Below are 13,860 nucleotides of genomic sequence, written 5' to 3'. Positions count from 1 at the left end.
ATAAAAAGAGAGAAATAGAGAAAGAGAAAGAAGAAGAGAAGGAAGAGAGAGAGAGAGAGAGAGAGAGAGAGAGAGAGAGAGAGAGAGAGAGAGAAGAAAGAAAGAAAGAAAGAAAGAAAGAAAGAAAGAAAGAAAGAAAGAAAGAAAGAGGGAGGGAGGGAGGGAGGGAGGGAGGGAGGGAGGGAGGGAGGGAGGAAGAGAAAGAAAATCAAGGATAAGCCGACTGAAGGAGCGGTCATGGGCAGGCCTATTCGGGCTGGATTATCAGGGACTCGCCTCAGCCGGCCCGCCCACTGGGTTCTGCAGAGTTTACTTTAGATGCAGCAGGCGGAGGGACTCCTGGCTTTTTGAATGAACAGGCCTGGACGTGGAAAGAAATTCAATGAGGTGATCCTCTGACTAAATTCACAGGATGGCTTTCTGGTCGAATTGTGGCCGTTTCTTTCCAGACCGAATCTGCCTCTGAAGCTTCCGAGACCTTAGCAGAGATTCTGGGGGAGACGGAGGCTCCTTCTGTTCTGAGCAGCTGCTGCTCCCCAGGCCCAGTGCTGGGCCCCCTTCCCCTGGCACCCCCACCCCACCCCCTCCCCACAGCAGCCAGGCCGCCTCCTGGCTCACCCGGGCAGAGGCGCAGGGTTTGCGCCCACCTGTCTGTGGAGGCACAGGCCCCGGTGCCGGGCCAGGTCTCCGCCCAGAGGACAAGCTATTTAGCTCGTTGGCTGACCCCCGGCTTCTGACTCCAAGGCCAGGTCAAGCCTCCCTCCCTCCCTCTGCGGGGACCTTTGGCTCCGTTCTGCCGGGAGGGGGTTTCTAACCGGCCCCGGGGGACCCCCCACCCTGTTCTTCCGAACCCCACTCCCCTTCCTGCCTGCATCTCTCTGCTAATGGGGTCTCCCAGGTTTCTGAGCTCCCCACCCTCAGAGCAGTCCATTAGGGCGGGCTCTCTCCCTCCTTTTCAGCTGATGTCCAGGGGCTCAGAGCGGCAGGGCCCGGCCTAGCACCGCACAGCGGTGGGAGGGGATGCCAGGCCCCCAGGCTCCCGGAGGGTACCGGAGGTGTGCGGGGTGGTGCGGAGATTTTGGGGGGGAGATGGGGGGAAGGGGGGTCCTCCCTTGCTTGAAGGGCAGAGGGCAGAGGGCAGAGGGCTGGGAGGGTCTAGGAGGGCGGGCACAGGCCTGAGCTGTGAGACGGAGAGCGGAAGGCCAGGGAGATTCCTCAGAGTCCTGGGCGGTGAGGCTGGCAGCCGTGGGAGGCGGAAATGGACGTGCACTCGCTCATCGGACAGGCAGCAGTCAGCAGGGGAGGGCCGGTCAGGGCTAGCCCCGGCAGCTCAGGGGCAGGGGGGCGGGGGCGGCGAGAGGAGGTGCGGGCGGCAGCTGGCCCTGAGGCAGGAGGGGGCGGTGGCCTGGCAGGAAATGCCCGCTCTGCTAGCCGGCAGGCAGTCATGGGGCGCCTGCTGGGCGCTGGCGCTGTGCTGGGCTCTGCACGCCAGCATCCCCTCCAGCCGCTGGTGCTCAGCATTTCCTCCAGCCGCTGGAGAACCCGAGAGGTCAGTGATTCGTTCAAGGTCACAGGGCTGATGAGAGGCAGGGAGGCTCCCGGACCGGCCCTTCACCACTGCAGCTGCCCCAGCAGAGGGTCACCCACCCACCAGGCGGGGACGGGCACCCGGGCTCGGAAAGGGGCCGCTAGCAGAGTGCAGACTGCTGCTTCCTGCTGTCTCCCTAGAGGCAGGGGGGAGCTCACTGAGGTAGGAACACTTCGAGTTGTCTCCCCTCCTGCACTCACGACTTCTCTGGGCCTCAGTTTCCCCCTTTGTAAGATGGGGGAAGAGCCCTCACCAGTTGGCTCAGTGGATAGAGCGTCGGCCTGCAGATCCAGAGTCCCGGGTTCAATTCCGGCCAAGGGCACGCACCTCAGTTGCAGGCTCTTCCCCGGCCCAGGCCCTGGTCAGGGCTCTTGCTGGAGGAACCAATCGACGCGTTCCTCTCACATCGATGTTTCTCTCCGTCTCTCGCTCTCTCTGCCACTTTCCCTAGAAATCCACGGGGAAATATCCGTGAGAACTAACAAACACACACACACACCAACAACAAAAGGTGAGGAGCGATGCCTTGAAGCCTGATGCTCAGCAAAGTGGGGTTCCTCCCCTCCTGCACCCCCAGGAGCTCAGGGACACAGAGCAGGGGCTTCCCACAGCCCTTTCCAGGGCCAGCCGGTGCTCAGAGCCGGCGTGCGGGGCCACAGGTGCCGAGAGAGGAAATGCTTTGAACTCCTTGTGTGTGATGCGGGATGACTCGGACGGAGGATGGCGGTGATGAAGGACGGAGGATGGCGGTGATGAAGAGAGCAGTGTGACCACAGGTGGTAGTGGAGCTGAGGAAGGTGACGAAGCTCTGTCCCCGCCCTGACATTCCAGAGGCCCCGGCAGGAGCATGGCTCTGGGCGTGTGTGTGTGTGTGTGTGTGTGTGTGTGTGTGTGAGCGTGTGTGTGTGTGTGTGTGTGTGTGTGTGTGCTGTGAGGATGCTGGCCTTGGCTCTCCCGGCAGCCCCACCCACAGGTCATGGCCTCTGATGCCTCCCTCTCCCTGCCCTTCCAGCATGTCCCTGGGACCAACGCCCAGGAGGCCACCTTTCCTAGAAGGCTGTGACCAAAGCCCAGAGCAGGGAGCCCCTGCCTGAGGCCGCACAGCACGTCTGGACTCGCTACCAGCCCCACCTGCTCCTGCTGAGCCCAGAGGAGGGAATTCTCTGAACTTCCTGACTGTGGTGCAGGTGATGATGCAGAGAACAGTGTGAAGGAAGGCTGCTTTACACCAATCCCTTAGCAGGGAAGACTTCGCCTGAGCCCCTCCTGGGGGCTGGGTTTGCGGAGAGGGCCTGCCTGTGGAAGCTGGTGGGCCTTCAGGAAGGTGCCCCAGTGACACAGGAGGCACTCAGAGGAGGAAGCAGTCAACCGTGGAGGGTGAGAAAGGGCCTTCCTGCAGGAAAGGGCAAAGGCAAAGGGAGGATGAGCAGGGCAGTGGCTCCTGTGAGGCTGGCTGCACCTTAAGGTGGGCACGAGTACCCTCGGGGCAAGTCCAGGGCCTGGCCCAGCACCCTCTGGGGCGAGGGGAGAGGTCAGCTGGGGCCAGGCACCCAGAGTCTTCAATGCCACCCTCTGGACTGCATCCTGTGGACCATGGGGGTCCGCGGAAGTTCCCCCAGCCCCTTCCCAGGGCCCAGCTGGGCAGAGGACAGACCCAGGGTCATCCAGGAGGGCCGGGGAGTGAGTGACAGCTGGGGTCAGGAGTCAGACAAACTATAAGACTCTAAGACTCCCCGAGTTATGGCAGCTAAGAGTTCTTAGGGGCCTGGAGTGTGACTGTGGGGGGCTAGGGCCTCAGGAGGGGCTGAGGGGTCGGGATAATGGATGGCTGTGAGGAAGAACTCAGGGGAAGGGAGAGGGAGAGATAGAAACATCAGTGAGGAGAGAGAATCATTGATCGGCTGCCTCCTGCACACCCCTTGCTGGGGATCGAGCCCGCAACCCGGGCATGTGCCCTTGACCCGGGCCCCTTCAGTCCGCAGGCCAGCACCGCAGGGCTGGCCATCTTTAAGTGTACGGTTTGAGGCACTAAAGTACACTCACTTTGTGCAACCATCACCACCCTCATCCTCCCAATGGAAACGCTCCGCCCGCTAAACACTAGCCTGCCGCCCTCCCTCCCCTCCCTAGCCAGGGCAGCCACCCCTCTCTTCCTCTCTAGGAACTCCACTCCTCCTGGTGCCACAGGTTCCATGGCATGGACCCGGGCGCCTGCTCTTAAAGCTCAGAGGACAGGCCCCTCCTCTGAGAATTCACGCAATGTCACAGGCCCCCAGCAGGGGGCCCCAGGGCACTCACCCAGTTCTTGCTTCCCATGAGCCGGTTGCCCCTGGGCCAGAGAGGAAATGCTTTAAACTTCTTTCAGGTGGCTGATGGTGATGATGGTGATAATGATGGTGTTGATGATGGTGATGATGATGGTGCTGATGGTGATGATGATGGTGATGATGATGGTGATGATGATGGTGATGATGGTAGTGATGGTGACGGTGATGTTGAGGAAGAGGGGAGGAATCTCTGGCCTCCTGCTGACTTACTTCTACTAGGGCGGTCCTGGAGGCCACTGCCTGGGTCTGAGTGCAGGGTGGAGGAGGAGGATGGAGACACCATCACCATGACAACCACAGCCCCTGGTGGTCCTGGTTGTGTCCTCTCCTCTGATCCAGCCTGGGCGGCCGGGAAGCCTGGCCTACGCAGCTCTCCCTCAACACCAGCTGGAAGCCTCTCTCCAGCACTTTTGGGCTCTGCGTGGGTAGGGCGGGGGAAACCGAGGCACAGGGACGTACTCTGACTTGCCCAGGCCCCCCTAGAAACCCGCTCCCCTTGGGGCCATGGGAAAGCAGCCTGCAGGGCCCCTGCCCAGGAGATAGGTCAGACCCGGGGCTCAGTGCCAGGTGTGGGTTCAAACCCCAGTCGCATTGCTCCGTCCTCACCTGTAGGGGGCGCCCGGTGGCTGGAGCACGAAGTGAGGGGAGCATTCGGGCCAGAGTGGGAGCTCAGCAATATCCCCTCTGCCCCTTCCTGCCCTGCCACGTGCAGGACAGCTCAGGGGTGCAGACAGGCCTGGGGAGACAAGTTCAAGTCCCAGCCCTGCCTCTGACCTCCTCCGAGCCTCCGTGTCTGCATCTCCTTGGCCTGGGGGAGATGGAGGGGTCCTGTGCGGGCTGGCAGCAGCAGGTCCTGGCAGAGGCCAGGTCCCTGGTGCAGGCCCTCCCACCGGCCCTCCAGCCCTCTCGCTTCCGGCTGGTGCAGAGCCAGCTGCCAATCCTGTTCGGCTTCATTTTCCAAATCAGGATAAGAGGGGGTGGGGGCTGCTCAGTCCTCAAACCTGCAGAGAGGCTCCTGGAAAGGCCAGTGGGCAGACAGGGGAGAGCTGGGCAAGCCCCTCCCCTTTGGGGGCTCAGGTGCCATCCCTGTGCATGGGGTCAAGGGTCAGGGGTCAGGGGTGACAGCAGGGGACTCACCTCCTCTCCGGCCTGAGAAGCTGCCAGACCAGTCAGGACCCCCTCTGTGCTGCGGACGCCAGGAAAGAGCTCGCTCCGGGGTTGCTTGGGGGATTGCCGGGTCAAAGGCCCTGGCAGGCGGCCTGGCCCAGTTCAGTTGATAGACGGGGAAACGGAGGCTCCAGGAGCGAGGCAACCTGCCGAGGTCCCAGCCTGGGGTGGCGCCAGGCCACCCCAGGCCCAGGTCCCCCCTCTCCCAGGCGCCCCCCCACCTCCCTCCCTGCAGGGCCCGCTGGCGCCCACGGGGCTGAAACCCCGCGGCGGGCGGCGGGCGGCGGGGTGGGCGCTCGCCTGCTGCCCCCCTGTGGCCGCCGCGGGCGCTGCAGCCGCCCGGTCGCGGCGGTGCCTTGAACACATTCGGTCACCATGGGGGGAGCAAGGCATGCAACTGGGAGGCGGTGTCCCATGGCCGCTGCCTGGGAGGGGTCCTGCCGCTGAGCTCTGTGCTGGAAACAGCCAGGCCTGGAACCTGACAGAGGGGATTCCCTGCTTAGCAGCTGCCCCTTGACCTCTCGGTGCCCCCCTTGGCTCAGGGGAAAATTGGCGCACACACCTGCCTTGAGGATTAACTGGGGTGGTGTTAATGCGCCCAGCTCAGACCCTGGTCCCAGGGGTGGTGCTGGGCCTCCTCCCGCCCTCTCCTCCCTGCACCTCCCGGGCAGACACCAAGCCCCACAGCCAGCGGTCGCCTCCTCGGCGGGTGGTCACCTCGTGGACGGTCCCCGCGCTGGCGAAGGCCCCGTCGAGTGCAGGCGGGTGGACAGCTTCCAGTTCTCCCTCTGAAGGGGCGGCCTCGGGCCCGGGCTCCCACCGCTGCCTGCTGGGCAGGCGCCTGGCCGGACAGACACACCCGCTGGCCTCCCTGTGGGACTGCCACCTTCGCCTTCTCACAGGGCAAGTTGCCACTGGTTTCCAGTCATGGTAGGGAGAGAAGTTTTCTTTTAAAATAAGTTCATTTAGCCCTAACCGGTTTTGCTCAGTGGACAGAGCGTCAGCCTGTGGACTGAAGGGTCTCAGGTTTGATTTCGGTCAAGGGCACGTACCTTGGTTGCGGGCACATCCCCAGTAGGGGGTGTGCAAGAGGCAGCTGATCCATGATCCTTTCTCATGGATGTTTCTAACTCTCTATCCCTCTCTCTTCCTCTCTGTAAAAAAATCAATAAAACATATTTTAAAAAATAAAATAAATTTATTTAGGGGTCTTATTCCCCTCACCCCCTCACCCCCCCCACACACACACACACAGGTGACTACTTGTTCTTCGCTAAATTTCCACCTTTGCCATACAAAAAACAAACAAAATAATAAAATTCACTTAATTAAAAGAGTGAGTTGCTCTAAGAATGGATCGCGTTAAAGTCTGAGTATTCTAAAGGCTCACAGCTGTGACAGCAAAGGGGCCGAGGGTGAGAAGGATGGCAGCTGGCACTGGGAGGTCTCCTCTCCCTCCCACGGCCTGGGGTGGGGGAGGAGGCTGGAGCCTCATTCTGTGGCGTCAGCTCAGGCCTTCAGCCCAGCACCCACTCTGTGCTGAGCCATCGCCCACCGGGCGTCCTCATTGGTGGGGAGACAGGCCCAGCGCAGGCCGGGTGCCCGCCAGGCCGGGCGCACCCCATCCTGGATGGACATCAGGGAGTGAATTGAGCTGTCGGGTCAGGGACAGGAAACGCTTTCTGGCTGGGAGACTCCGGAGGGCTGCCTGGAGGAGGAGGCAGGCTTGACCATACAGGCTGGTTCAGAGAGACCCAAGGAGAGCATGGAGATGCCGCTGGGGTCTCCCACCCCCTGGGGGCCCCGAGCACCAGGCCGAGGGGTGTGGACTTCAGCTGCCCTCCGGGCCTCAGAGAACCCACACCTCCAGCCTGGAGTAACGAGGCCCGTCCCCTCTCAGCTCACACCTGCGGGTCCAAGCCCGGCCACCCTCTGGGACAGTCCTTCCCGTCCGCTCCCCCTGTGCTGGGCAGGCCCTCGCTTCTGGAAGGAAACCAGCCGTTATTGGAGATTGCTCTGCTCTCATGGTTACGTGAAACCAGGTACCATGGCCCCCTGGAGGCTGTGAGAGAGGGTTCTTTTTAAAAAAAAATTATTATTTTTTTATTAAGGTATTATATGTGTACATATCTCACTATTACACCCCTCTCCCCCCACCTCCTGAGAGAGGAGTTCTTGCTGAACTCAGGTATCTGGACTCAGAGCCAGGCACTGACCACTGGGCAACACTGCCTTATGCGAATGGCTCCCCGTCTTGTGTGAGCTCCTAGGGCTGGGCCTGGGCCAGGTCTCCTCTGTGCCTGGCACGGGCCTGGCGTCCAGCCGGCTGCTTGTGGATTCTGACACGAACGAGTGACAGTTTGGTGTGTGAGTGACCCCGAGACACCGCCCTGAGACTCTGTGACACCGTGGACCTGAGAGGTCTGAGGGGGTCACCTGGGAGTGAGCAGAGAAGCTTCCAGAAGGATGCGCAGGCGCAGGTGCTGGGCACGGGGGTGGAGAATGAGGAGGTGGGAGCCTCGCTGCTCTGTCTGAATGTTTACGTGGCATGTAATAACGTGTCATAATTATAACACATCGCCATGTGCCCGCTCAGAGCTGCGTGCGGAGTGAGTAAGCACCTGGCGCCTCACCTGCAGGCTCTGGCTGCAGCCCGAGGGTGGAGCAGAGGGACCAGCACGAGCTTTCTAGGTGGTTCTGTCACAGGTGGTTCTGGACCACGCTCTGGGAACAAAATCCCAGCTGGGCCCTCTTCCCACCGGCCACCAGCTGGGCCCATTTGCATGGTCGTTTGCATATATTTGCATGACTTCTCCATTGGCCTTTATCCTCCTTTTTGTTTGAACCCCTTCCCTGGCCCTATCCTCATCCTCAGTCCACCTCACCAGCCAAATGCCCTTTTTTAAAAAAAATATATTTTTAGATTTTTTTTTAAATATATGATTTCAGAGAGGAAAGGAGAGACAGGGAGACGGAAACATCGATGATGAGAGAGAATTATTGAGTGGCTGCCTCCTGCACGCCCCACAGGAGACCGAGCCCACAACCCAGGCCTGTGCCCTGACCGGGAATCACACTGTGGCCTCAACCACTGAGCCGCGCCAGCCACGCCAGCCAAATGCCATTCTTTAACCCTGTCTCCACATTCTCCTAGTCCCCCGAGGCCTGGCACACACACATCACCTCCCGCACCCACCGGCGGAAGGTCACTTGTGTTTGTTATGAGAGTCCTTGTGCATCGAGCACTCACTGTGCACCGAGGCTGAGCCAGGCCTCCGCCAGCTCACCCCCGGCTCTCCGAGAGGCCCGGGGGCCGGGCCCAGGAGCCACATGTGGCAGAGGAGGGCGCTGAGCCCCAGGGAAACCACGGCATTCTCGCTCTCCTCCCACCCACTGCTGCCTGGAATGCCTGTGGGGCCTCCCTCCTCCCGTGTGAAGGGCTCTTGGGTTCTGTTTTACTTCACTTCTGTAACTGGGCCTTTACCGTTACCCAGGTCATACACACTTACTGCAAAAACACGCGAAGCAGCCAGAAACATGTGAAATAAAGTGAGACCCCCCCGACCAATAATACACGGTGGATAGAGCGTCGGCCTGCGGACCGAAAGGTCCCGGGTTCGATTCCGGTCAAGGGCATGTACCTTGGTTGCCGGCACATCCCCAGTAGGGGGTGTGCAAGAGGCAGCTGATCAATGATTCTCTCTCATCGATCTCTCTAACTCTCCCTCTCTCTTCCTCTCTGTGAAAAATCAATAAAACATATATATATATTTTTTTAAAAAAAATAATACTCTCTAGAAAGAGCCATGGGAACAGTCTCCTTCAGCCTCTTACGCATTTACACACCGATGTGACGTGTGCCAGTGTACAAGCAGAGCGTTTGCAGGACAGACCCGAGAGAGGGCAGAATGGGGCTCAAGCCTCAGAAACCCAGCACACAGCCTTCAGTCCCTGGAGCCGCCACGGGGCGGCGCTGTGGGACGAGGAACCCTGGGACCGCGCAGTCTGGCCATGGGGGTCAGTCTGGCGCCCCAGTGGCAAGAGGAACTACTCCCCCCTTACCTGATCCAATCGACAGCTGCTGTGGTGGGAGGGCCTCAGCCTGCAGCGCCCAGGCAGGCCCAGCGCCCAGCAGCGGGGACCTTGGGTGGCCATTCCAGCTGCTGAGGCTGCTTTCTTTTATTTTTTTTTATTTATTTTTAAATATATTTTATTGATTCTTTACAGAGAGGAAGGGAGAGAGATAGAGTTAGAAACATCGATGAGAGAGTCATCGATCAGCTGCCTCTTGTACGCTCCCCACTGGGGATGTGTCCGCAACCAAGGTACGTGCCCTTGACCGGAATCGAACCCGGGACCCTTCAGTCCGCAGGCCGACGCTCTATCCACTGAGCCGCACCGGTTTCGGCTGAGGCTGCTTTCTCACCGGTAAAACCGGCCCCAGTCCCCAGGGCAGGAGCAGGGCTTCTGATGATGCCAGAGAGGGGCTCTGCCACCGAGCTGGCGCCAGTGAGACATGCAGGGCACAGCGGCGTGCAGCGACCGAAAGGTGGGCCATGAGCAATGGGAATAAAAATAGCTGCCGTTACGGAGCTGAGTGCTACGATTGCCTTTTCTCACCGACGAGAATAAGGGGGCTCAGAGGCGGCGTGGTTTGCCTGAGGCCCCAGGGCCCAGCACAGCCCCAGTGCTATCTAGGCTGCGATGAGGTGGGAAATGGTGGGCCTTTTCCCACCCTTCTCCGATCCCTGGCTCCCAGTTCCTTCCTCCCTCCCTCCCTCCCTCCCTCCATCTCTCCTTCCCTCCCTTTTTTCCTCCCTCCCTCCTTCCCCTCCCTCCCTCCCTCCCTCCCTCCCTCTCTCCCTCCCTCCTTTCTTCCTTCCTCCCTCCCTCCCTCCCTCCCCCCTCCCTCCCTCCCTCCCTCCATCTCTCCTTCCCTCCCTTTTTTCCTCCCTCCCTCCTTCCCCCCCCTCCCTCCCTCCCTCCCTCCCTCTCTCCCTCCCTCCTTTCTTCCTTCCTCCCTCCCTCCCTCCCTTCCTTCCTTCCTTCCTTCTGAGCCCTCTGGGCCTCTACCAACTCCAGAGCCCTCTCTGGGGCTCAGTCTCCCCCAGCCCCTCTGCCTGCGCTCCCTGTCCTGGGGCGCCTCGCTCAGCCTCGGTCTCTCCATCGTCCTCTGGCCCCATCACCGTCTGCCTCGGTCTCCCTGAGCCTCTCCCCTCCCCCATCTGTGTCCCCTGGCCCCAGTCAGTGCAGGAATCCCCCTCCAGTCCGCCGCCCCGCCCCGCCCCGCCCCCTCCTCCCTGGACTTGGCCCGGTGGGCAGGGAGGGCAGGCGGGAGCGGGGAGAGGACTCAGACAGGCTCGGACGGTCCTGAGCTGAGCAGGGAGGACGGTGACCGAGCCTCCGCTCTGCGGGGCAGGCGTGGGCTCGGAGCCTCTCCAGGGCCGCGTCCGGGAGGGGGCCACGCCGGGGCCACGCCGGGGCCACGCCGGGCGCCAAGAGCCTGGTCTGGACGGGGCTCTGCGCCCGCCCCTCAGGGTGGCACCCCACCCTCCGTGGGCCTTCCTCTGTCCGAGGGCCGTCGCCTCCTCCACCGCGGGCACCTGGGAAGCCGCAGGAGCTCCCACCCCGCAGCGGCTCTTGCCTAACTGCCCCGTTGCCATGGCACCGGCAGCTGCAGTGGACAGCCATGGCGACCGTAACCAGGGAGCCCGCTCCGCCGTCCAGCTCGAGCAAGAGTTGCCCACGGGCCCAGCAGAGGCCTCGGCACCCACAGCCCACGGGGGAGGCGGCGGCCCTGTCTGGCTCGGGCCTGAACTCTCTCCTCCTTGCTCCCCATCGGTGCTCACAGCGCTTACTGGATGGAGGGTGAACGAGGGCCCAGCGATGGCAGGCTCCCGCTGGGCCCGGCAGGGGTTTTACTCCAGGTCTGAGGCGGTGAGCATGGGGTGAGGGGAGCCCTGGAGGAGGCCACAGGGCATCCTCCCAATCGCTGTCTGACTTTAACGATGGGGAACTGAGCCCTGACCGGTGTGGCTCAGTGGGTAGAGCGTCGGCCTGCAGACTGAAGGGTCCCGGGTTCTATTCCGGTCAAGGGCATGTACCTTGGTTGCAGGCACATCCCCAGTGGGGGGCGTTCAGGAGGCAGCCGATCATTGATGTTTCTATCTCCAACTCCCTCTCTGAAATCAATATCTATATTTATATATTTAAATATTTTTTTTGATTTTTTACAGAGAGGAAGGGAGAGAGATAGAGAGCTAGAAACGTCGATGAGAGAGAAACATCGACCAGCTGCCTCTTGCACACCCCCTACCGGGGATGTGCCCATAACCAAGGTACATGCCCTTGACCGGAATCGAACCTGGGACCTTTCAGTTTGCAGACCGACGCTCTACCACTGGACCAAACCGGTTTCGGCTATATTTACATATTTAAAACTGACAAAAAACAAAACACCGCACAAACATGTTACCCACGGCCCTGGCGATCGGTACCAGGAGATAGAGGAGGAGTGAGACACGAGGGAGAGAATGGCTGACAGCTCGGCCGGGCTTGGCCTAATGCTCCGTGGCCTCTGTCTTGAAATTCTTTTTAAAAGTTAATTTTTATTGAACCTATTGGGTGACATTGTTGAAACTCTTGGCGGTCCCCTTGAACTTGTACCCTCTTCCCTCTCCCGCCTCCCGCCCCACCCTGGGACTGAGGGGGAGAGGTGATCAGGGGCCCTTCAGCCAGCCAGTGTCCATCCCTCCAAGCCCGTGACAGCTGAGGTTCTCACCCCCGGGTCCCGCCATCCCCCTCTTTGGAGCGCGGGAGCCGCGCAGGTGGGGGCGGCAGGTGGGAGGCTGTGAGGGGAACAGGTGGGAGCAGGAGGTGAGTCAGCGGGAGCGAGCAGAGCCAGCGGTTTGCAGCTGAGCCCAGCCTCCCTGCAGCAGTGCCTGCCTCTCCAAACTCCGCAGCCCGCGGCCCCTCCCCGTGCCCACCCAGAGCCCACCCCTTGCCCACCCAGAGCCCACCCAGAGCCCTCCCCGTGCCCACCCAGAGCCCGCCCCGTGCCCACCCAGAGCCCTCCCCGTGCCCACCCAGAGCCCACTCAGAGCCCTCCCCGTGCTCACCCAGAGCCCACTCAGAGCCAACCCAGAGCCCTCCCCGTGCCCACCCAGAGCCCACCCAGAGCCCTCCCCAGGCCCACCCAGAGCCTTCCCCGTGTCCACCCAGAGCCCACCCTAGGCCCACCCAGAGCCCTCCCTGTGTCCACCCAGAGCCCTCCCCGTGCCCACCCAGAGCCCTCCCCAGGCCCACCCAGAGCCCACTCAGAGCCCTCCCCGTGCTCACCCAGAGCCCACTCAGAGCCCTCCCCGTGCCCTCCCCGTGCCCACTCAGAGCCCACATGGCACTTCCGCTCGGCATCCAGGAAGTCCTTGCTTTGGGTGCTTGTCAGACTCGCCCTCCTGTGCCCCCGTCACTCCACGCTAACACAGGCAGCGGTGTCTGAGCCGGTGGCCACCTGGGGACCAGGAGAGGGTTTGGGAGGGACCCTGAGGTGCCCCACTCCCTCTGGATGGGAGGCCCTCTTAGGGGCCCCGAGGTACCCCTTTCCCCTTCCCTCAGGGGTCCCGGTGGGAGGCTCTGCGTGCCTGAGCTCCACACCACCCCGCCCCCGTGCCAAAGCGTCAGTGAGGACCAAGCAGACAGGGAAGACCCCTGGAGGTCCGCCCAGGCCTGCAGGCTGGGGAGCCCTCTCTGAAGAGGCCCCTGGGAGACACGGTGCTGGCCCCTGGCAGAAGGCACCAGGCCCCCTGGGAGCTGGGAGCTGGGCGGCCCCTGCGGCCCTCGGAGGGGCCCTCGGGAAGCCCTGGGGGGGCGGAGCCCCCCTGAACCCCTGCCCGAGGGCGTGAGAGAGGGGCTGAGGGCCCAGTCCCCGTCCCCCCGCCCCCTGGGCTTTGGCAGGAATCCCGGGAACTAAAGGACGCAAACGATGTGAGCAGAGAAGGACGAGGTGACGAGCCACGTGTTGGGGGATTGGAGCCGGTGGCCTCTGTCTCCGGAGCCACAGGCTCCTGAAGGAACTGCCGAGCACACGGTGCCAGGGTTTACCGGGCGCAGCCCCGCCGCCAGCGCTGGTGAACGTGGCGGCCCACGGAGCGCCCGGCGGGAGCTGGCCCGCTGGCTCCGTTTCCGAAGGCCGCGGGCACCTTTGCAGAGAAGATTCCGGAGGAGGAAGAGGGTGCCCTCTGCTGCCTCACACACCGGGCACCGGGCGCGCGGTGGGCCTGCAGGGCAGAGTTAGAGCCGGCGGTAACCCTCCGGCTCAAAGCTCAGGGACAGACCCCGAGCTGCGGCCACGCTCCTGGCGGTGCCGTGCCTCTGCCACGGACCTGACAGAGGCCCCGAGAGGCGGAGCCCGATGCCCTCCCTTCGCACGGGGCTGGCCTCGTGGCCTGCGGTGGCCATGGAGCACAGCGGAGGCGATGGCATGCAAGTCCAGGGTCTCAGAGATCTCCTCCCCACCCTCTGAGTTGCTGTCCTGAGACCCCAGGAGGGTCTGGTGCCGGGGAGCCACGGCCCTGGCTGACCGCCAGCCCGTCCCTGACATGGGGAGGCCATCTGGTCCTCACGGCCGAGCTGACGTCCCAGCTGGCGTAGCTGCTGGAGTGAGCCGGAGGAAGCCGGACAAGCAGCCACCAGCCCCCACACATGCTTAAGAAGAAACCCTGCTGCTGAGGGGGATGTTTGTTACTCAGCACAGGCTGACTGAGCCAGAGGAGGGAGGGA

Source organism: Pipistrellus kuhlii, unplaced genomic scaffold (assembly GCF_014108245.1).
Source record: "Pipistrellus kuhlii isolate mPipKuh1 unplaced genomic scaffold, mPipKuh1.p scaffold_m20_p_3, whole genome shotgun sequence".
Lineage (NCBI taxonomy): Eukaryota > Metazoa > Chordata > Mammalia > Chiroptera > Vespertilionidae > Pipistrellus > Pipistrellus kuhlii.
Note: the sequence above shows the minus strand (reverse complement) of the source record.